The following is a 24056-nucleotide window of genomic DNA, read 5'->3' on the forward strand; positions in this document are numbered from 1 at the left end:
AAGGTTTATAAACTCTGCTAGCTAATGCAAGAAATTCAAGTATTTATTCTGTTACCTCTATTTTTGCTTTCTAAGAGTGCACAATGTAATAGGAGAAACAGACATTTATAAATAACTCTGATACTGGGCAGAGAGATAAGTGCCAGACTAGATACACCAGCTATACAAATGCAGTGGCTTGAGAGACTGTTCTGACCAGGGGATCTTAAAATGTTTTCTAGAGACATGAGATTAGAAGCGGGCCTTAAAGAATGACAGATCTTCAACAGAAGACTCTGAGAGAAGGTAAGGGAAGCTGAAGAGGGCGAGGAGAGTAGGTGGAGGGTGCAGCCTCAGTTGGCCAGAATCATGGGGACAGCGTGGGGAGCCGTAGAAGGGCAGGTGTGGGGAGGTGTGGGGAGGGGAAAGCTGGAAAGGGAGGCTATAGTGTTACTGTGGAGGACTTTGGAAGCCAGGCTTGGGAGCTTGGGCTTTATTCAGTGAGGAGCCACTGACGGATCTGAGGAGGGAGCACCATGTCCTGCCGCGCTGGTGTTTCAGAAAGATCACTACAGCATCAGGGAGATGGAAGGTGGGCACCAATAAGAGGGCTGAGCAAAAGTCTAGGTGGAATGATTGGGCATCTAAACATATGGGGCAGAGATGACAGAAGGTGAGGGGATTCAAGAGACACTATGAAGTGCTTTTGGAAGGTTTTATAGTCCAGAGCTGTTTTTTTTTTTTTTTTTTTTTTTGAGAGGGCATCTCTCATATTTATTGATCAAATGGTTGTTAACAACAATAAAATTCAGTATAGGGGGGTCAATGCTCAATGTACAATCATTAATCCATCTCAAGCCTAATTCTCGTCAGTCTCCAATCTTCTGAAGCCTAACGAACAAGTTCTTACATGGTGAACGAATTCTTACAGAGTGAATAAATTCTTACATGGTGAACAGTACAAGGGCATTCATCACAGAAACTTTCGGTTTTGATCATGCAATATGACCTATAAACCATCAGGTCAAATATGAATATTCATTTGATTTTTGTACTTGATTTATATGTTGATCCCACATTTCTCCTATTATTATTATTATTATTTTTATTTTTGATAAAATGCTGAAGTGGTAGGTAGATGCAAGATAAAGGTAGAAAACATAGTTTAGTGCTGTAAGAAGGCAAATGTAGATGATCAGATGATCAGGTGTGTGCCTATGGACTAAGTATTAATCCAGGCTAGACAAAGGCAGCAAGACATCCACGGATGCAGAAGATTTCTCTCAAAGCAGGGGGGGTGAGGTTCTGAGCCTCACCTCTGTTGATCCCCAAATTCTCACCTGATGGCCCCCCTGCGACTGTGCCTGTCTTAGGTTGTTCCTCCCTTGAGGAATCTTACCCGTCTCTGACTAACCAGTCATCTTCCGGGGCCATACAGGGAAATGTAAAGTTGGTAAGTGAGAGAGAAGCCATATTGTTTGCAAAGGTTAGCTTTTTACTTCTTTGCAGATTTATGCCCTGTGGCTTCTATGCCCAGCACTTGTCTCGAGGTATCTTTACCACCTGGAGGAATTATGATACTCGGTAAATTCGATATGAGGCACGAATTCTATTTAAGGTTTGTAATTAGGAAGGAAGAAGAAAAGCTATAGATGTAGCATATGAAGGAAACTTGGGAGGATTGATTATTTCTTTGACATATCTTCTTGTATAGTACCTTAAGTATGTATAGGTTTTAAACTACTAACTAATTTGCACACACATATTAACATAATAGGAATACGGTGACATAAACAAAGCAAATCTATAATTACCAGCCATCTCCAGTGAAGCCAAGAAAACCATTTAGGCACCCTAGGCATTTGTGAAAATTTATCTATGATATGATGGATATTTTCCAACTGTACTTGAACCATCAGACAAATTAAAGCAGCCCATTTCTGGGATCTGTTCACATCCCATATGTTCTTTTAACCATAGATAGTCTATAGTCATGAGATTTTGGGGTGCTACAACTTGCACCCCTCCCAACTCCTGGTTGAGTTCCAACAGTACAGATCCAGTCAAATTCGTTGTCTCACTGTATGCACATGCCAGCCTAGACATGTCCCTCCTCCTTCTTATGGCAAGTCCAGGAGATGGTGGGCTGGATGCAGCCACAACCGCAGCATCGTCCGGATCCCTGTGGAGGCTTTTTGATGATCATCCCCCGGCACGAGTCCTCCAGAGAGTGCTGATGCCGGAAGCTCCTCCTCATATCGTATCTTAGTTCATTTTCTGGGTATCCAAGCTAGGCCTTGATCTTCTGCGTAGAAACAAACAGACCTTTTGCCCACACTTTGACATGCCCTCTATACCACTGTGCAGAACTCATTGGAGGTCAGCACACAGTAACTGCTTTTTTTTTTTTTTTTTTTTTAATTAAGAGAAAGGAATATTATCAGAAAAGAGTACCTCCATAGCTGATCATCTGACACCCTTTAAGTGATCAACATTAAGGATATTTAAAGCATGCGTTGATCTTTGATTTACCAATAGTTTTATCCTGTTAAGGAGTAATCCCCCTTTTCTTTCTTTCTTTCTTTTTTTTTTTAAATTTTTAATCTACACTTACCTGAAGAATACTATGTTTACTATGCTCTCCCCTATATCAGGTCCCCCCTAACAACCACATTACGGTTACTGTCCATCAGCTTAGCAAAATGTGGTAGAGTCACTACTTGTCCTCTCTGTGTTGTGCAGCCCACCCTCCCCTTTCTCCCTCCCCCCCATGCATGCTAATCTTAATACCCCCCTTCTTCTTCCCCCCCCTTATCCCTCCCTGCCCACCCATCCTCCCCAGTTCCTTTCCCTTTGGTACCTGTTAGTCCATTTTTGGGTTCTGTAATTCTGCTGCTGTTTTGTTCCTTCAGTTTTTCCTTTGTTCCTATACTCCTCAGATGAGTGAAATCATTTGGTATTTCTCTTTCTCCGCTTGGCTTATTTCACTGAGCATAATACTCTCCAGCTCCATCCATGTTGCTACAAATGGTTGGATTTTTCCACTTCTTATGGCTGAGTAGTATTCCATTGTGTATATGTACCACATCTTCTTTATCCATTCATCTACAGATGGACATTTAGGTTGCTTCCAATTCTTGGCTATTGTAAATAGTGCTGTGATAAACATAGGGGTGCATCTGTCTTTCTCAAACTTGATTGCTGCGTTCTTAGGGTAAATTCCTAGGAGTGGAATTCCTGGGTCAAATGGTAGGTCTGTTTTGAGCATTTTGATGCACCTCCATACTGCTTTCCACAATGGTTGAACTAATTTACATTCCCACCAGCAGTGTAGGAGGGTTCCCCTTTCTCCACAGCCTCATCAACATTTGTTGTTGTTTGTCTTTTGGATGGCAGCTATCCTTACTGGTGTGAGGTGATACCTCATTGTAGTTTTAATTTGCATTTCTCTGATAATTAGCGATGTGGAGCATCTTTTCATGTGTCTCTTGGCCATCTGTATTTCTTTTTTGGAGAACTGTCTGTTCAGTTCCTCTGCCCATTTTTTAATTGGGTTATTTGTTTTTTGTTTGTTGAGGCGTGTGAGCTCTTTATATATTCTGGACGTCAAGCCTTTATCAGATCTGTCATTTTCAAATATATTCTCCCATACTGTAGGGTTCCTTTTTGTTCTATTGATGGTGTCTTTCGCTGTACAGAAGCTTTTCAGCTTAATGTAGTCCCACTTGCTCATTTTTGCTGTTGTTTTCCTTGCCCGGGGAGATATGTTCAAGAAGAGATCACTCATGTTTATGTCTAAGAGGTTTTTGCCTATGTTTTTTTCCAAGAGTTTAATGGTTTCGTGACTTACATTCAGGTCTTTGATCCATTTTGAGTTTACCTTTGTATATGGGGTTAGACAATGGTCCAGTTTCATTCTCCTACATGTAGCTGTCCAGTTTTGCCAGCACCATCTGTTGAAGAGACTGTCATTTTGCCATTGTATGTCCATGGCTCCTTTATCAAATATTAATTGACCATATATGTTTGGGTTAATTTCTGGGGTCTCTAATCTGTTCCACTGGTCTGTGGCTCTGTTCTTGTGCCAGTACCAAATTGTCTTGATTACTATGGCTTTGTAGTAGAGCTTGAAGTTGGGGAGTGAGATCCCCCCTACTTTATTCTTCTTTTTCAGGATTGCTTTGGCTATTCGGGGTCTTTGGTGTTTCCATATGAATTTTTGAATTATTTGTTCCAATTCATTGAAGAATGTTGCTGGTAATTTGAGAGGGATTGCATCAAATTTGTATATTGCTTTCGGCAGGATGGCCATTTTGACAATATTAATTCTTCCTAGCCATGAGCATGGGATGAGTTTCCATTTATTAGTGTCCCCTTTAATTTCTCTTAAGAGTGACTTGTAGTTTTCAGAGTATAAGTCTTTCACTTCCTTGGTTAGGTTTATTCCTAGGTATTTTATTCTTTTTGATGCAATGGTGAATGGAATTGTTTTCCTGATTTCTCTTTCTATTGATTTGTTGTTAGTGTATAGGAAAGCTACAGATTTCTGTGTGTTGATTTTGTATCCTGCAACTTTGCTGTATTCCGATATCAGTTCTAGTAGTTTTGGAGTGGAGTCTTTAGGGTTTTTTATGTACAGTATCATATCATCTGCAAATAGTGACAGTTTAACTTCTTCTTTACCAATCTGGATTCCTTGTATTTCTTTGTTTTGTCTGATTGCCGTGGCTAGGACCTCCAGTACTATGTTAAATAACAGTGGGGAGAGTGGGCATCCCTGTCTGGTTCCCGATCTCAGTGGAAATGCTTTCAGCTTCTCGCTGTTCAGTATAATGCTGGCTGTGGGTTTATCATATATGGCCTTTATTATGTTGAGGTACTTGCCCTCTATTCCCATTTTGCTGAGAGTTTTTATCATGAATGGATGTTGAATTTTGTCAAATGCTTTTTCAGCATCTATGGAGATGATCATGTGGTTTTTGTCTTTCTTTTTGTTGATGTGGTGGATGATGTTGATGGATTTTCGAATGTTGTACCATCCTTGCATCCCTGGGATGAACCCCACTTGGTCATGGTGTATGATCCTTTTGATATACTGTTGAATTCTGTTTGCTAATATTTTATTGAGTATTTTTGCATCTACATTCATCAGGGATATTGGTCTGTAATTTTCTTTTTTGGTGGGGTCTTTTCCTGGTTTTGGTATTAGGGTGATGTTGGCTTCATAGAATGAGTTTGGGAGTATTCCCTCTTCTTCTATTTTGTGGAACACTTTAAGGAGAATGGGTATTATGTCTTCTCTGTGTGTCTGATAAAATTCCGTGGTAAATCCGTCCGGCCCCGGGGTTTTGTTCTTGGGTAGTTTTTTGATTACTGTTTCAATTTCTTTGCTTGTAATTGGTTTGTTTAACTTTTGTGTTTCTTCCTTGGTCAGTCTTGGGAGGTTGTATTTTTCTAGGAAGTTGTCCATTTCTTCTAGGTTTTCCAGCTTGTTGGCATATAGGTTTTCATAGTAGTCTTTAATAATTCTTTGTATTTCTGTGGAGTCTGTCGTGATTTTTCCATTCTCATTTCTGATTATGTTGATTTGTGTTGACTCTCTTTTTCTCTTAATAAGTTGGGCTAGAGGCTTATCTATTTTGTTTATTTTCTCAAAGAACCAGCTCTTGGTTTCGTTGATTTTTGCTATTGTTTTATTCTTCTCAATTTTGTTTATTTCTTCTCTGATCTTTATTATGTCCCTCCTTCTGCTGACTTTAGGCCTCATTTGTTCTTCTTTTTCCAGTTTTAATAATTGTGATGTTAGACTATTCATTTGGGATTGTTCTTCCTTCTTCAAGTGTGCCTGGATTGCTATATACTTTCCTCTTAAGACTGCTTTCGCTGCATCCCACAGAAGTTGGGGCTTAGTGTTGTTGTTGTCATTTGTTTCTATATATTCCTTGATCTCTATTTTGATTTGTTCATTGATCCATTGATTATTTAGTAGCATGTTGTTAAGCCTCCATGTGTTTGTGAGCCTTTTTGTTTTCTTTGTAGAATTTATTTCTACTTTCATACCTTTGTGGTCTGAAAAATTGGTTGGTAGAATTTCAATATTGTGGAATTTACTGAGGCTCTTTTTGTGAGCTAGTATGTGGTCTATTCTGGAGAATGTTCCATGTGCACTTGAGAAGAATGTATATCCTGTTGCTTTTGGATGTAAAGTTCTATAGATGTCTATTAGGTCCATCTGTTCTAGTGTGTTGTTCAGTGCCTGTGTGTCTTTACTTATTTTCTGCCCGGTGGATCTATCCTTTGGGGTGAGTGGTGTGTTGAAGTCTCCTACAATGAATGCATTGCAGTCTATTTCCCTCTTTAGTTCTGTTAGTATTTGCTTCACATATGCTGGTGCTCCTGTATTGGGTGCATATATATTTAGAATGGTTATATCCTCTTGTTGGACTAAGCCCTTTATCATTATGTAGTGGCCTTCTTTATCTCTTGTTACTTTCTTTGTTTTGAAGTCTATTTTGTCTGATATTAGTACTGCAACCCCTGCTTTCTTCTCACTGTTGTTTGCCTGAAATATGTTTTTCCATCCCTTGACTTTTAGTCTATGCTTATCTTTGGGTTTAAGGTGAGTTTCTTGTAAGCAGCATATAGATGGGTCTTGCTTTTTTATCCATTCTATTACTCTATGTCTTTTGATTGGTGCATTAAGTCCATTTACATTTAGGGTGACTATTGAAAGATATGTACTTATTGCCATTGCAGGCTTTAGATTCGTGGTTACCAAAGGTTCAAGGTTAGCTTCTTTAGTATCTTACTGCCTAACTTAGCTCGCTTATTGAGCTGTTATATACACTGTCTGGAGATTCTTTTCTTCTCTCCCTTCTTATTCCTCCTCCTCCATTCTTCATATGTTGTGTGTTTTGTTCTGTGCTCTTTTTAGGGGTGCTCCCATCTAGAGCAGTCCCTGTAGGATGCCCTGTAGAGGTGGTTTGTGGGAAGCAAATTCCCTCAGCTTTTGCTTGTCTGGGAATTGTTTGATCCCACCATCATATTTAAATGATAGTCGTGCTGGATACAGTATCCTTGGTTCAAGGCCCTTCTGTTTCATTGCATTAAGTATATCATGCCATTCTCTTCTGGCCTGTAGGGTTTCTGTTGAGAAGTCTGATGTTAGCCTGATTGGTTTTCCTTTATAGGTGACCTTTTTCTCTCTAGCTGCCTTTAAAACTCTTTCCTTGTCCTTGATCCTTGCCATTTTAATTATTATGTGTCTTGGTGTTGTCCTCCTTGGATCCTTTCTGTTGGGGGTTCTGTATAATTCCATGGTCTGTTCGATTATTTCCTCCCCCAGTTTGGGGAAGTTTTCAGCAATTATTTCTTCAAAGACACTTTCTATCCCTTTTCCTCTTTCTTCCTCTTCTGGTATCCCTATAATACGAATGTTTTTCCTTTTGTATTGGTCACATATTTCTCTTAGTGTTGTTTCATTCCTGGAGATCCTTTTATCTCTCTCTCTGTCAGCTTCTATACGTTCCTGTTCTCTGGCTTCTATTCCTTCAATGGCCTCTTGCATCTTATCCATTCTGCTTATAAATCCTTCCAGGGATTGTTTCACTTCTGTGATCTCTTTCCTGACCTCTGTGATCTCCTTCCGGACTTCATCCCACTGCTCTTGCATTTTTCTCTGCATCTCATCCCACTGCTCTTGCATTTTTCTCTGCACCTCATCCCATTGCTCTTGCATTTTTTTCTGCATCTCTGTCAGCATGTTCATGATTTTTATTTTGAATTCTTTTTCAGGAGGACTAGTTAGGTCTGTCTCCTTCTCAGGTGTTGTCTCTGTGATCTTTGTCTGCCTGTAGTTTTGCCTTTTCATGGTGATAGAGATAGTTTGCAGAGCTGGTACAAGTGACCGCTGGAAGAGCTTCCCTTCTTGTTGGTTTGTAGCCTTTTCCTGGGAGAATAGCGACCTCTAGTGGCTTGTGCTGGGCAGCTGTGCGCAGACAGGGCTTCTGCTTCCTGCCCAGTTGCTTTGGGGTTTATCTCCGCTGTTGCTGTGGGCTTGGCCTGGCTGGGGCTGTTCCTCCAAAATGGTGGAGCCCCGTTGGAGGGGGAGCAGCCAGGAGACTATTTATCTCCATAAGGGGCCTCTGTGCTCCCTGCTGCCCAGGGGGTTAGAGTGCCCAGAGATCCCCAGATTCCCTGCTTCTGGTCTAAGTGACCTGTCCTGCCCCTTTAAGATTTCCAAAAAGCACTCTCCAAACCAAAACAACAACAGCAACAATGAGAGAGGGAACAGAAAGAAAGAGAAAAAAAAAAAGGAAAAAAAAGGAAAAAACAAGCGATTTTTTTTTTTTTTTTTTTTTTTGTCCTCAGGTGCCGGTCCCAGGCACCCGCTCACTGGTCCTGCTGCCCTGTCTCCCTAGCACCAGGGTCCCTGTCCTTTCAAGGCTTCCAAAAAGCACCCACCCACCGGTCCCGCAGGGAAGGAACGCTCAATATTCTTTGTCCTCAGGCACTGGTCCCACGCACCCGCTCACCAGTCCCGCCGCCCTGCCTCCCTAGCACCGGGGTCCCTGTCCCTTCAAGGCTTCCAAAAAGCACTCGGCAAAAAGAGAGAAAAAAAAGGGGAAAAACGCGCGATTTCTTCCGTCCTCAGGTGCTGGTCTCAGGCACCCACCCACCGGTCCCACAGGGAAAAATGCGGGATATTCTTTGTCCTCAGGTGCCGGTCCCAGGCACCCGCTCACCAGTCCCGCCGCCCTGCCTCCCTAGCACCGGGGTCCCTGTCCCTTCTAGGCTTCCAAAAAGCACTCGCAGAAAAGAGAAAAAAAAAAGGGGAAAAACGCGCGATTTCCTCTGTCCTCAAGTGCCGGTCTCAGGCACCCGCCCACCGGTCCCACAGGGAAAAACGGGGGATATTCTTTGTCCTCAGGCGCCGGTCCCAGCCACCCGCTCACCAGTCCCGCCACCGTGCCTCCCTAGCACTGGGGTCCCCGTCCCTTCAAGGCTTCCAAAAAGCGCTCGCCAAAAAGAGAAAAAAAAAAAAAAAAAGGGGAAAAACGCGCGACCTCCTCCGTTCTCAGGCACCAGTCTCAGGCACCCGCCCCCAGGTCTCGCAGGGAGAAACGCGGGATATTCTTTGTCCTCCGGCGCCGTTCCCAGGCACCTCCTCACCGGTCCCGCCACCCTGCCTCCCCAGCAACGGGGGCCCGTCCCTCTAAGGCTTCCAAAAAGCGCTCGCCAAAAAAAAAAAAAAAAAAAAAACCGCTCCGGTTTCTCTCCACCCGCCGGGAGCCGGGGGGAGGGGCGCTCGGGTCCCGCCGGGCTGGGGCTTGTATCTTACCCCCTTCACAAGGCGCTGGGTTCTTGCAGGTGTGGATGTGGTCTGGATGTTGTCCTGTGTCCTGTGGTCTCTATTTTAGGAAGATTTTTCTTTGTTATATTTTCATAGCTCTATGTGTTTTTGGGAGGAGATTTCCACTGCTCTACTCACGCCGCCATCTTGGCTCCGCCCCTCGTCCAGAGCTGTTTTTAAGTGAGCACAGCCAGCTTTTCTGGGGGCTCTTTCACAAGATATTCTTCTGCCCAGAATGTTACAGCAGTTCTGTATTCCTTATTGGATCAAATACAGTCTTCCCATACTGACCTCAGTTGTCCATTAACTGGATCCTTCATAATTTCCTCTCCATTGTCATCTGCAAATGTCAACACTGTAGGTCTGTTTGGACCAGTACAATCTACTCACAGTCTCTGGCCCTGCCTGGATTCCTGGCCCTTAAAGACCCCCTCCTTTCAGCTGAGGCCACCTGACACCCCACAGAAACAGGCTTCAAGGCTCAGTTCAGCCCAGCTCCTTTGGTGCAATACTGACAAAAGGTAGAAAGACTGGCCCATGCATAATTTGGTTCCAGGTCCTGGCTCTGTTTGGTGTGTCCTTCCTGCCAGGGCTCTCTAGGTGTCATACTGTTCTTTCCTGAGCTGACAGAGGGTTATTATAGCTTGTCCAGGTCCACAGGTGGGGGAGAGAGTGAGCAAAGAGGCTGGCACTCAGCCATATGTGTCTTTTTGCTTCACACTTCAGTCAGGGCTGCTTTGTTTGGCCAGTTCTATGTATGAACTTATAAGACATTGTATTTGAAGAGTTTCATGATACAAAAGAGCTTTTAAACACACAGACCTAGACCTGACCCGCCTGTTTTTGATGTAATGGTGGAGTATAGCATTGGAAAGAATCACTCTATTTGCTTTCTCATCTAGAGTCTACAGGGGCTCAGGGGCAGTGGCTTAAGTGTTAGGGAGTAGGAACCCTGTCCCCAGGCCTTGGAATTTCCACTCAGTCTGTTTCTGGGTACAGCAGTTGTTCAGCACAACTTATTTTCAGAAGCTTTATAATCCTTGAGTCAGAAGGTGGTGACTTTGTGAATCTATATTGGGCAGAAGGTGGTGAAGCCACAGGGGAGAGCTGTGGTGAGGGTGTGGTATGTGGTGGCATTAGGGGTGGGGGTGTGTTAGAAAACTTGGGGAGCTGGGACAGCAAAACAAACTTCATTGCCATCACTCGGTGTCCAGACTCCTCTTGCACAGGCCTGTGAGGTGCTCATTTTTAGAAGTCAAATTACTTCCCCAAAGCTCCTGCTCCTGACAGACAATGTCTGTTTCAGGGTTTATTTTTAGCCAATGGTAAATGCACCCAACCCTGTTCCACTGTCTGCAGAGTTCTAAAGAAGTTATGGATTAAAGTGGGATCAGGCATAAGGCCTTAGAGTTTATCTTATCAGAGGGAAACACCTAGAACTGCCATAGTCACTTCTCTACCACAACCCTACGAGGAAAGACTGCTTTTTCCTTGCTTGGCCAATAGGAAGTATGGCTACGTGTATATAGGGCGGTTGGCAGAGTTCCTGCTCCATGCTGATTGCCAGTGGTTCAGCTGTCCCATCTTGACTGCACCTAGTAGGCAAGCCCTGATTTACCTCATTTCCCCCATTGTGTGTTCCCTGCTCTTCCTTGTCCTAGGCACACACCATATTCATTCATTCCATGAGAGCTGGGCATGGGCCAACCAGGCACATTTCCAAAGTGCCAATCTATGAGATGCTAAAACATTTCTGGACTTTAAAACATTACTGAGTGTAATGAAATGAAAGAAAATATGTTTATCAAAACATCTTTCAAGGAGAATACTAAATTTGTTTCATTAATTTGCTAAACAAATGTTTAGTTGTGCCTATTCCATTCATTTAATCAAAAGATTTTATTTAGCACCTTAAATTACATGCCAGACATTGGCCTAAGCCCTGGGATACAGCCATAAGCAAGACAAAGTCTTCACCATGATGGAATTTACACCCTAAAAGGGAGATAGACACATACAAGGATCTTATGTCAAGTTCCTCACAAGCAGAAGAGATGATTTGGGTTTAGTGATTTGTTAATGAAATGGAAATTAAAGGTGATAGAGATAGTAAAGAGAGAGAGGATCTCATGAGAGTGGAAAAGTTAAATCATTCGGGCATCAAACAATGGGAATTAAGATGCAGAATATATTTATGCAACAAAGGTCCATTAAGATTCCACATTACATAAAGGGATTCAGTCTATGAAAAAGACCAACTTCAAGTTACCACCTCCTTATTCAAGCCCATGCTTCAGGGGGCCTCAGGGTAGCCTCCAGTGAGTGGAGAGGGACACAAGGATGAGGAAGCAAAGAAATAAGGAGTATGGAGATGTATGTCTAGGAAAGACTTCTGGATATGGCTATTGCCACACAAATTGACTGGAAACTAATAGATTAGAAGAAACCTACTGTTTTTGAAAGAATTGTGTTGTCAGAGAAATCACGATCCTGACTTGAAAACAAAAATAAAACATAAAAACAAAAAACCCCACCTTGTAATATAAAACAGCTCTCAGGCTTCCAAATTTGCACAGAATGAAAGCAGGCTAGAAGGCCGCTGGAAGCTGGAAGCAATGCTGCATGGTTCTAAGGATGGCAGCTCAGCAGTGCTCACTGCAGACGAGGCCATGGAGGAAAATGGACTTGGACAGGCCTTCCAAAGGTGAAGTCAGTGCCAGGGAGAAAAATGGATGAGGAAACTCCTCCAGAGATCAGGATTAAGTTCTAATCAAGGAATTTCATCCTCACATTGGAGCCGATAGTCTTTAATGTATCTACCTAACAAGATTTTGTCATTGCTCTGGACAAGTGACTGCCCTGTAGCTTTCATTCCTCTCTGTTCTGGAAGGGAACTTTATTGTGGCTGTCCTGTTCCTGCCTCTGCATTGCACTTTAAGTGGTGGTCAGTAGCAGGAAAATATCTGGTATTTGGGTTTGTAGATCTCTGGACCACAAGGAGATATATCCAAACTTGCTAGAAAGAGCTGTACATCACCCAGAGATTCTGGACTTTGAACTGAATATAGTGATTGGATGGGATTTTGGATTGTGTGTGTGTGTGTGTGTGTGTGTGTGTGTGTGTGTGTGCATGCATGCATGTGCTAAGTTTGTAAGTATTGAAAGAAAGGTGTGCACTGATATTTGATGACCAGTCTACCTACCTGGCAGACTGATGACATTAGACCTAGGTGGCAAGCTGTCTACCCAATGTTCGTATAGTATGGAATTGACATTAGGGTAGATTACATTTCCCAGCATCCTTTGTATCCATGTAACTAGCTTTCACCAATGGAATATGAGTAGAAATGATGTGTGTCATTTCTGGGCTGGGACTTTTAAGAAGCTGATGGGGAATACCCACATTTTTTCCTCCTGTCTGCCATCTGAATGTTGAATACTCTGAGTTTCTAGGGAATATTGGAGCCACAAGATGGTTCCTAAAGACTACATGAAGGAATGCTGCAATACACCAATAGGAAACATGTGCAATATAAACATTCAATAGGAAATATGAGTGCATTTCTACTCATATTCCACTACTCACATGATCAATAAATAAATATCTTCTGTGTCAAGCCATTTTTTTGGTTATAGAAACTAGCATTACCATAATGCTAGAAACAACTATGTAAGATTCTATAACACTGAGTCAGATATTCATTAAACCTGTAAGTGATGTTCCTGACAGAATCATGGAGGACAGAAACAGCAAATGCATATCCAGAAAAATATCTATTCCAGTGAGAAGCAAATTGCTGCCCCCTCCATAATAAAAGTATCTAATGTAGTCAGCCTTCCAGGCAACTGGTAGACTGGTACATCCAGGTTGTGGTACTATACTGAGGGTTCAAAGTTCGTCACTGCTTCTGAGAAGTTGGATACTCAGCAGTGATGGTGGCCAGGTCAGCCTCAGCAAAGGAAAGTGCATATTGTAGCTTATCTATAATCTTAACCCTGCCACCATGGTGATGTTCATAATCTCACTGGTCAAATACTAAAGTGACTGGGAAAGAAGTTGATTTACAGGGCAAGATATCTTATATACAGTTTGAGAGCCTCCTGCACTGTGGACACCTGTGACTGAATATTCTCATGGAACAAATGTTCACATCCTGAACCTCTTATGACTGGACCATTACATCTTTCCCAAAATGCTTTTTCACAAATCCCTCAATCTTATTCCTTCCAAGGCACCATCTTTTTCCATCCATTAGCTATTGTCCATGAATTGGCTTAGGTCCAAATCTTAGGTCATTTCTCCCTCCACACAAAGTGTACCATGACAAGTACCACTCAGATCTCTGCACAACAGAAGGATTTCTCTCCTCTACAGTTCTTTAGGGCTGCCCTTAAATAAATCTTTAACACTACAGCAGTCCTCTTAATGCTGGCAGTACCAGCATATTGTGCAGATCCATCTGTAAACCAGGTTCTTTTAGGCTGGTACTGAAGGTGGGAAACGTTACAATTGAAATGTGCTCCCCAATTTCACAGGAGATGATGGGATCCCAACGTAGAAAAGTCAAAGTAGCAGTGCTTAGCCTTCAGGAGCAGGATGGACATGGCTGTCATAGAGCATATCAAGGCCAGAGTGGTGATCAGCAAGCTTGATCCATAGGCGTCACTGTACGTGTTAAGGTGATGATGGGTTCCTAGGAGCAACATAGCAAAGCAGCACAATAAAATTCCTTCCTGGTCTGTAAAACCGAAGGAACTCTAGGTCTGGCAAATACAAGCATTAAAAGAGAATTTAGGTCAGTGTCAGTTCAAAGGCTGAGAGCTTATTGAGTGAGAGGAAGGCTGTGAACCCTTGTGAAAGGACCCTGTGATACTGACACAAGTATGCTCTATAAATCTTTTCCCAGCCTTCCCCAAGTGGACCTTCCTATAGGCATTTCCTAGGTAAGTGTGCACTAGGGGGAAAGGAAATACCCAGGCTTTTTCAGAGATAACTGAGCACTGGCTCTGAGACAAACCCTGAGGACCCAGAACACCACTCTAACACACCAGCCAGGGTGGAGGCTTTGGTTGAGAGTCTCACATCATGGAGACCTTTTTAAAAATCAAGGATATCAGCATAAGTAGCTTTACCTCTGGCTTCTGCCTGATGAATATAGTAAGGAGGAAATAGATGGAATTTGGGGCTAAGTCAATATCACAGTAGTACCAGTAGGTCTACAGATACATTCTATGTTTTTTCCCAAAGTTCCTGAGTCTATATTGGGAATAAAGAGACTCAAAAACTGAAAAATCTTCGTTTCTCCCTGACCTATAGAGTCTGGGGCTATCATGATAGGAAGAAAATGGAATCCTCAGAGGAACCCTACTTAAATGGTGGACCAAAGAAATGCCCCACTTATGGTGGAATCGCAAAGAGTAGAACTACCAAGAGAAACTTAAAAGAGGCAAGGAGGATGATCCCATTATATTCCCATTTACTTTACTTTTTGGCTTATGTAGAAGACAGACCCTGGAGCAAGGTGGTAGACTATCATAAACCAAATCAGATGGAGGCTACATTTGAAGCTTCTGTTACAAACACGGTCTTTTCAACAGAGTACATCAATACATATCTGACACTGAGTATGCAACTATTCATCTGGAAAATAATTTTTTTCTGTAACAATAAGAAAACACCATAATCAAGTAACTCTCACATGGAAAAGACAGTTTTTTCCCTCTTGCTGCAGAATTATATCAGTTCTCCGGTGCCATGATATTTTTTACTCCAAAAGGCATGCATTTCTCAATATTGTGGCAAAGAGAATGTCTTTGACCTCTCTTGGGAGACAAAGTGAGGGATTGAATGAGTGGGGTTCCTTATGATATGTATACTCTAACATTCATATCTCCCTAAAGCTTTGGATTCTTCCCTCTACATCATACCAAAGAATTTCTGTTGCTGCTCATGAGATGTCTGCTGTTGTTCTTTTGTAGTTAATCTCTTTCATAAATTTTAGGATTTTTTTAGTTTATCTGTAATATGGACTTGGAAGATTTGATGAGCTTTATAAAGCTGAATACTCATTTTGTTTTTTCAGTTCTAGAAATATATCCTCTATTTTATCTTCAATGTTGTGTCTTTCTCATGCCTTTTATTCTCTCCTGAAATTCTTATTAGACCATATTGGAATGATTTCAGGTCTTAATTTCCTTTTTAGATTTTCTATCTTTCAATTCTTTGTGCTGAAATTCTAAGAAATTTCATCAGTTCTACTTCTCAATTCACTAATACTCTCTTCAGCCCTGTCCAATCTATAATTTGGACTATTTAATTTTAATGCTGTATTTTTCATTTGTAAGATATGTGCTTGTGGGTTTTCATATTTACATGTTCTTGCTTCATACTTCCTGTTTTTCTCTTACAGATGCTACTCCATCCTTTATTCCTTTGAGGATTTTAAACTTGCATAGGCTTTTTCAGATTACTCTGTTATTTCTTTACTCAGGTATAATTCTTCTAATTTGTTAGCTGTGATGACTATATCATGGTGTTGCCTTTCCTCAAATACTTTACTGAATTGTCAGCTAATCTTCCATGACATTTTAAACATTTTTACTGTTAAATAAAAATACATACAATTCACCCATTTAAAGTGTGTAATTCAATTTTAGAGTATTTGCATGGCTGTACATCCAGTACCACAATCAATTTTTCATTAACTATTCCATGATATTTTTGTCCCATATACACCCCTCAGCTATGATGACCTTCCTGTGGTACAGTTTTGTGATTCCAATGCACAGCTCAAAAGCAGGTCTTTGTTTGAGGCTTGATTACAGATTCAGGCTCTGAGAAAATAAAATAATACTAAGTCCTAAACTCATAAAGGTGTATGCCAGAGATTTATACTGGTGCGTTTTCTCCCTTGACAACTGGTAGGTACCTTGCTTTTGCATACAGTTCCAGGAGGGGAAGTAGAGTTATGCCTACCTCCATTTTTAGGTATCAGCTTACTTAAGGATTCTGATTCAGGCCCTTTGCCACTAATGGAGCTCCCAACAAGAACATTGGCCTGTGTCTTTGCTTAGGCATTGAAACTGTGGCTTTAATGATGTTCATGTATTTCCTCTCCCACGGATCATGACACTTGGCCCTTGCCTTTGACTGTGGGTTGTCTTTGCATATTCTTTTTTTTTTTAGGGTGACAACTTAATTTCTTGTCCTTGAAGGCTTCTCTTTCTAGTTATTTATGTAAGAATAGATTTTAGTATTCTATTTATCATATCTGATATGGAATGAAAGTGTGATATTCAGCTTGTGCTCAATCTACTCTATTGCCATAGAATTGGTAAATGCCTTTCCAAACAATTTTCCAGAAGCCCTCTCAGATGCTCAGGATACTTGACTCTCCAGGATGCTCCCACTGGGGCCATCGTGCCTACAGAATAGGCTCTCTGGAAGCAGAATGTGTTTATGTTGTTCATGCAAGATTGCCTATAGAACTGAAAGACTAATCTTGTCTCTCCAATATACTTGCAGGGCAGAACTAGTACTGTCCTTTAACCAACTCCTTAGCATGAGAAAGTGTGTGCAGAGGAGGTGGGTAGGATCTCATAGCAAGCTGCTATCTATATGCATCTACAAATGCATCCCTCTCTGATCTGCTAAGATGGAAGGGGCCGAGAGGACCTCATTAACGCTGCACCTGTGGGACAGAGCACGAGGCTAGAGAGAAGACATGTGATTGTTACTGGTTCTATCACTAACTAGCTCTGAGGCTAGTGAAAATCACTTCGTCTCAGTTTCTAAAATATAAATTATAAGATGATAAAAATGATAAAAGCAGTTTATTATGGCAGATTGCTTTCTTTTTCACTCATGAAGCAAGTATTTCAGAGACAGCCTGGCCTGTGGGGAGATCTGGGTTCTGGTCCCAGCTGTGCCACTAACTCTGACTCACTGGGTGACTTTGGGCAACACACAAGATGAAACTCCAGGAATAAAGATTTCAGCTAAAGAAAAGAAAGAAGTTTCTAATAGAGCTACCTGAAGATAGAGCGGGCTGTTTTGGGAAATGGCATTATAATAGCTAACATTTAATAGGTAATCATTTGATACTATGTATTATTGGCTAAATTTACTCTTTATAGAAATCCTATGAGTTAGGTGCTATTACACCATTTCATAAATGAGAAACAAAAGCTCAAAAAGGTTATGTAAGTAGAAAGCTCAGCCCTGAACCTAGGTCTGTGAAACCAGGCTGACTAAGCCCAGCCACTCTACTGCTTTGCCAGAAGTGCTCAGGAGAAGCTGGATGACCACCGGCCACAGTGGAGAGAAGGTCACAGCTGTAACCAGGAGGTTGGACTGGATGAATGTTCAGCACTGAGGTTCTAGAACTTTAAATTCTCCAGGGCTCAGTTTCCTGGAAAATGAGAGTTAAATTTGATTGCTAGAGGCCCCTCCCTGTTTTAGAATCCTATGATTCATGTGCTTGGGACAGAGAGTGACAGAAAAGAAACGTCAAGTGTACTCTCTGACGTCCCAGGGTTTAGTTGCAAACACAAGTCATGTGTGTATGAACCCAGCTGCTCATGACCTGGTGCTTTGCTGGTTGGGAAGGGAAAGTCAGCAGGGTGGATGCCAAGTGTTAGAAGGAATGAGTGGGGGTCTTAGAATGGCAGGGTCTAAGTGGGTGCCAGGAAAAGGAATCAGAAATGGTGCATGTTTGAAAAGCCAGAGGTATTTCCCTTTGAAAGCTTAGCTGCCACCCAAGCAGCTCTGTCCACACCCTGACAGCTCCCAGACCCAGCTATCAGAGGGCACCTTTCACTCTTTCTAATCAGTTGAAGAGCTCTGACTGTCCTAAACTCAACACCTCCACACACCTCGTCTCCTGCCTGAGCCTAACACAGGAGGCAGAGAGAAAGGCCACCCCCACTTTGTCTGCCTCCCACTGCTGTAAATGTTAAGATAGGGGTCCTGAAGTGTGTGTGTGTGTGTGTGTGTGTGTGTGTGTGTGTGTGTGTACAGTTATTTTTTATTTTCCCAAATCCTTGAGACTATTTTAGAGATGGGGAGAAAAAGAGACAAGTTGATAACAGCAGAGTCCTTGATTAACTGGGGAGGGGAGAACACGTTCTTTCTATAAGTTCCTTTCTAAAAGTTCAAACAAACTTGGGCAGCTGTTATGGTTTGTCATGGTGGGTAGGTGGATGGGAGAGTGGGGATATCCAGAGAGAGGGACACAGACATATGATGGCAGAGCTTGGATATTTCCCAGAAGAACCTCCAGACCTACTGCCTGGGGGAGGAGAACTCTTTGGATAGATAACTGTATAATCACACAGTATCTGTTGGAGCCCAGTTGCCCTTCCATGCTCTATGGAAGTTTCCACCAGTGCTATTTACCACACACAAGCACTATAAGGCGAGGAAGGAAATGTCCTTTCAGAAACTAGTTTGCAGATAAAGTGAGGCAGTAGAAGACAATGTGGTATCCAGGGAAATGAAAGAGAACAATTTCAGTTCAACTTGGCAGATGTTTTCTGGCATCTTCTGCCTGCCCAACATTATCCTAAGTGCTAGGAGTCCCAGGGTCTTGGAGGTAAAGATCTATCCAGGCAGACCAAACTAACACATAAGAAACTAGAGGAATCCTGTAAGTGTTGAACAAATACTATCAAATGTCAGAAATTTTGACCTACACGTCTATACTTGATCTACATTATGCTTGCTACTAACCCTGATGCTCCAGGCTTGGTCTGAATGACACACAGTTCTGAGCAGAGTGAGGGCAGTTAGCTTCCAGATAGGAGTCACTGGCTCAATCTGGGTTCCCCAGGAAGATGAGCCTGAGGCAGAGACTGATGAGATAACACTTTATTAGGTTGTACTGCTCCAGGAGCCACAGTGGGGAACAAGGGGAGGGAGACAGGGAAGGAGGCAGAGCCAATCGGAAGACGTTCTATCAAGTGGGGCACTGTCAAGTGGGGCTGGTTGCTCAGCCCAAAGGACCACACCCTGGAGAAGCCTGGATCACCAAAGTAGTGGGGGCAAAGGGGGAGGAAGGGCCCTGTCTCCCACTGGTCAGAGGTTTGCCCTATTGCAACCCAGAGGTTGCATTCTGGGTTGCTCAAGTTTGGCATAGGTAGTGAGCAGAGTTCTACCACTGTGTCACTTGAGGAGACATGGAGGGAGGTCAGATGCACCCGTGTGAACTTAGTCCACACCTACAGGCAGCTTGAACAAGAGGCAGGCAGGCTGAGAGGACGTGAAGTCATACATAAAAGGATCCACACACAAATACCTCCTACCCCTCCACTGCATAACCGTCGCTGTCTTACCCAGCTTTCCTCTTTGAATCCCCGGGCACTATGTGAGGCACACCATACTTATGTTAAATAAATGAATGGAATGAATTTTGTTGAATCAATGAGTTCATGGTCAGTGAGACCTGACTTCCTCCTCCCACTGCCACCCCCAGCACACACCCAAGCAGTCACCAGTCAGTGGCTGAGGCTCTGTGTCCTCCCGCTTCACGCCTGGCTCGGAGGAGAGCTTCATGGACCCTACAGCCTCCCAGTCCTCGGGGTCTTCCCTCCGTGGCACATTGATGTGCCTCAAGTTCAGCGGTGATCATCCCACGCCCCAGATGCCAAAGGAAACTCAGTAGTTCCTCAGAGCCTGCAGAGCAGAATCAGGAATCCTCTAAATGGGTGCTTCCCACCTCGGCTTCCCCTCCCCCCTGACCCCCTCAGGCCTCCTCCCAGTGCCTACAACATATTCTGACCTTCCGTCACTGATCTTTGGATCCCTGCTACTCCCTGCCACTAAAAGTCTTCTCTCTACTACTAATAAAATCTTATGCATCTTTCACAGCCATTCCAAGTGGCACATACTCTGTATAGCTTTTCCTGAGCTTTCTCTCTCCCCAGTGCCCACCTTGCTCAGAGAACCTGCACTGGCATTTCTCCCGTACTCACCACTCCGAGCTTCTCCCTTGCAACACAGCATCATTCTCCTCCCCTACTAGATCTGAGCATCTGGGGCAGGCCTCCCTCTCACTGACAGCCTCCCAGACTGCCCAGGCAGTGCCTGGCCCAGGGCCCTGCCTTGACACACAGCGGACTCTCCACACGCAGGGCACTGAGGGTGGGCAAGAGCTCCTGGGTACGGGTCATGCCTCCCGCACCCCCTCCCACGTGCTGGCAGACCCTCTGCTCTTCCACTGTCAACAGCCCAGACCCTGGGTGGGTGCGTTCTGCTAATCTTATTCCATTTAAGGGTGGCAGGCAGAGCCCAGACAAAGAAAAATGTTCCCAGGCATGAGCACTGCGGAAATGAAGAGAGGCAGCCCCTGCCACCACCCCAAGGGGACACCAAATTTAGCCCAAAGGTTAAATATAAATATATTCTAAATTTTTAAATTACAAAAACAACATGATAACATAAAAATAGTTGAGAACACTAGGAGAGTTCAAGCGGCCCCACAGACCCACTGCACTGGCCCAGTTGCTTTCATTTCGTTTGTTCCTTTCAGGCCTTGGATCTTATAAATACTTATTTTATGCGTCGTAATCATGGTGTATATACAGTTTTGTATCTTACCTTTTTGCTTAAGAACATATCATAAGTACTTAAAAGAAATATGTAGGCAGGGAGATGATTATTTGAATCTTAGTTCTACCACCTCCGGGCTGTGCAGGTTACTAAATCCTTCCATTCCATTATCTGTAAAGTAGGGCCAAATGACCTCATAGGATTATTATAAGGATGAAATGACAATTCATAAAATCTCTTTGCACAGGACCTGGAACACAGCACTTAACAGTTGCAAGCTTGTTTCATAATTATTACCAAAATACGTGGGGTTTTTTAAATTGACTTTACCTCAGCCAATGACACCCTACACAGATTTTTACATCGGTTTCCAAATGTGCAATTTTACCTCGAACAAATGTAAGCTTAAATCCCTCCAAGTTATATTTTAACACATTTGAAAATAAATTCCAGGAGAGGAAAAAACGACTTTCCACCTTGCCCTAAATACCCACTGTTATTTGAAGAGTAGCTGCTGCCAGAGGAAATTTAGCACTGGCCAGGCTGCAGAGCCCAGGGCAGGGAGCTCTCCTCAGCAGGTTCCTGCCTGGCTTTCCGTTTCTGAGGAATCCCAGGATAGCAAGTAAATGTGCCCTACCCCATAAGGGTAGTGAATCAGGGCAATGGAAAAGTCAGCCAGGTTAGAAAGACAGAGGGGCCTTCAGTCTTGTTTCCAGGCCATGCTGCCTCCCCAGGGCTGCACGGGCCTTAGGTGATTGCAGAGCAGTATTAGGTTCCATGCCCAAGATCGTCTCCTCACCCACCACCGTGCCTCATGCAGTGCTTGCAGTTCTCATTATTGGTTATTCCTTTGGTTTAGGGCTTTGCAGGCATGTATTAAGTTACATATGTTACTGGCAATACCTCATTCATCAGCACCTCATGGTAATTCTGTGACAGGCATCCGCCTTGTGCTCTATACAAGACTCTGTCCCTGTGCCTTGCCTAGTAACCCAGCCCCGAGGATGAAGCTCTGCTCTGACCATGCCAACTCCCTCTTCTGAGTCCAGAGGTCTTGCTCCAATTCCAGATTAGGGCTGTGGCCCTGCTGCCAGCTGAGATGTCCCCAGGAGCACCTGCCAGCCTGGCGTCTTGCACAACTTCTGCGGCCTGGCTTCCCTGCCAACGTGCTCCCCCTCCTTCCTCATCCCGCCCCCTTCTCTAGGCACTTGACATCTCCCTGTTTTGACTCTGATGCCAAGGCTCCTCTTGACCACACCCTGCCAGCTCTTTCCCAGTCCCTTTGGATGCAGTCTTCTGCCTACCAGCCTGAACTCTCGGGTATGGGCCTAGTTTAGAAGGCCCCAAGAGTGTTAAAAGAATCAATATTGGTGGAAATAATAGTTGCAACATCAAATAGGGCTTTTTAGAATGTCAACTTATGACACTTAGTTGCTTTAATTAAAACCTTTTAATTGCTCCCTTCTCTCTGTCCTTGAGGCTTTTGCTGAAAGTATGTGTGTTTTATAACAGGGGTGCCAAACAGTGTTGTTTTAGATGCTGTCTATGTGCTGCCTGAATTCTGTGTCTGTCAAGGACGCTGGACCAGCCTGAGGTCAGAGACAGCCACATTCTGGGGTTTCCTGGAAGGAATTTGGGTTCTCCTACTTGGGCACTTGTCCTACTCATTAGTGGGGCTGGCTTCTTCTCAGCTGTCAGATCTCAGTTTCAATGTTACTCCTCAGAAAAGACTTTCTGCCCATCCTATCTGAAGGAGGGGCCTACCTCTGCCTTTGATAGCACCCTATCCATTTCCTTTTTGGCATTTATCACAATTTGTAATTATTTTGATTGTTACTTTGTGTTAGGGTCTCTGCCCCACTAGACTGTGAGTTCTGAAAGGCTAGAATCCTGTTTTATAAAATTGTATTCCTAAAAGCTAACATAGTGTCTAGCATAAAATAGTGCTCAATAAAAACTTGTTGAATGAAAGTTTTTCTCTTTTCCAGTTGAAACAACAGTAAAAAAGTATAGACCATACCCATCTCTGACGACCATCAGGTGGCCAATGAGAGGAAAGACTGTTGATCTTATTGTATTTACATACCTATCATTTGTAAATTCTGCTTATTATCTAATACACGGATTGGGATGTGCGCAGCTTATCTTTGTCACCCACCTCTAGCCTTGCTGTTTTCTTCATCTCTACATCACAAAAGCAGTCCTTCAAGACACCTGCAAGGCACCTAGGGCCCTTCTGTTTTTCTCTCTGCCACCAAAATTTGCTGTTAGGAAGAAATCTGAAGCTCATTCTTACTATGATTCTTCACAGAAATGTTTTTAGCATTTAACCACTTAAACACTTTAGCTATGGGAATGAAACACTAGTGTTAGAAATTATAGTCTTATCTGGCACTGGAGGAAGGAAATTAAGGGAACAGGCCTGTGGGGGCCTACAACCCAGAGTGCATTCACTGTATTACTACACAATTTACGCTCTTCAGGGCTGAACCTTTAGAGGGGAAAGGAAGAGAAAATGAGAGTAGATACATGAGGTTGATACCTTATTCACTATAAAATAAGTCCCTTGGCTTTTGCAGTCTGGGTGTAATATAAACTTTTAAATGTTAATAGCTATGTTTATAAAACCATGAGATGCACTGCTTATTTTCTAGGAGAAGAAATGGGTCCCAGGTGATTTTTCCAGTTGAACTATTCAGGCCCTTCTGGGCTGAGCACCTTACCCTTGGATAGATGCCAGATGTACCCCTGAGTCTCAACACAAGTGTCATGTGTTCTATGATCTCTTTGCAAGTGCTGTTTAAAAGAGCATTCCTACCCTGATGAACAAGACAGACTGGTAGTTAAGACAACACTTTTATTTTTCTCAGTCTTTGCTTCTTTCTCTAGTAAATGGCACTGGTTTGTTGGTAAAAGGTTGGGTGATCCCTTCATTCTTTGTTTGGAGCAAGAATCATTTCTTCTCTTCCAAAGAGATGTGGTCCCAATTAGAGAGGCCAGAGAGAAGCTGCCCCCTCTCGGGGAACATTCCTGGACCTCAGTTTCCATGTCTGTACAGTGGGGATACTCTGACCTATTTTACAGGTCATCCCTGAGGCCCTCACTTCTCTAAAACCTTAGCCATTCTTTAAGGTCCAGGTCAGGTCTCTCCTCTTCTATGTAGTTTTCTCATATGTC

Source organism: Manis javanica, chromosome 4 (assembly GCF_040802235.1).
Source record: "Manis javanica isolate MJ-LG chromosome 4, MJ_LKY, whole genome shotgun sequence".
NCBI classification, from domain to species: domain Eukaryota; kingdom Metazoa; phylum Chordata; class Mammalia; order Pholidota; family Manidae; genus Manis; species Manis javanica.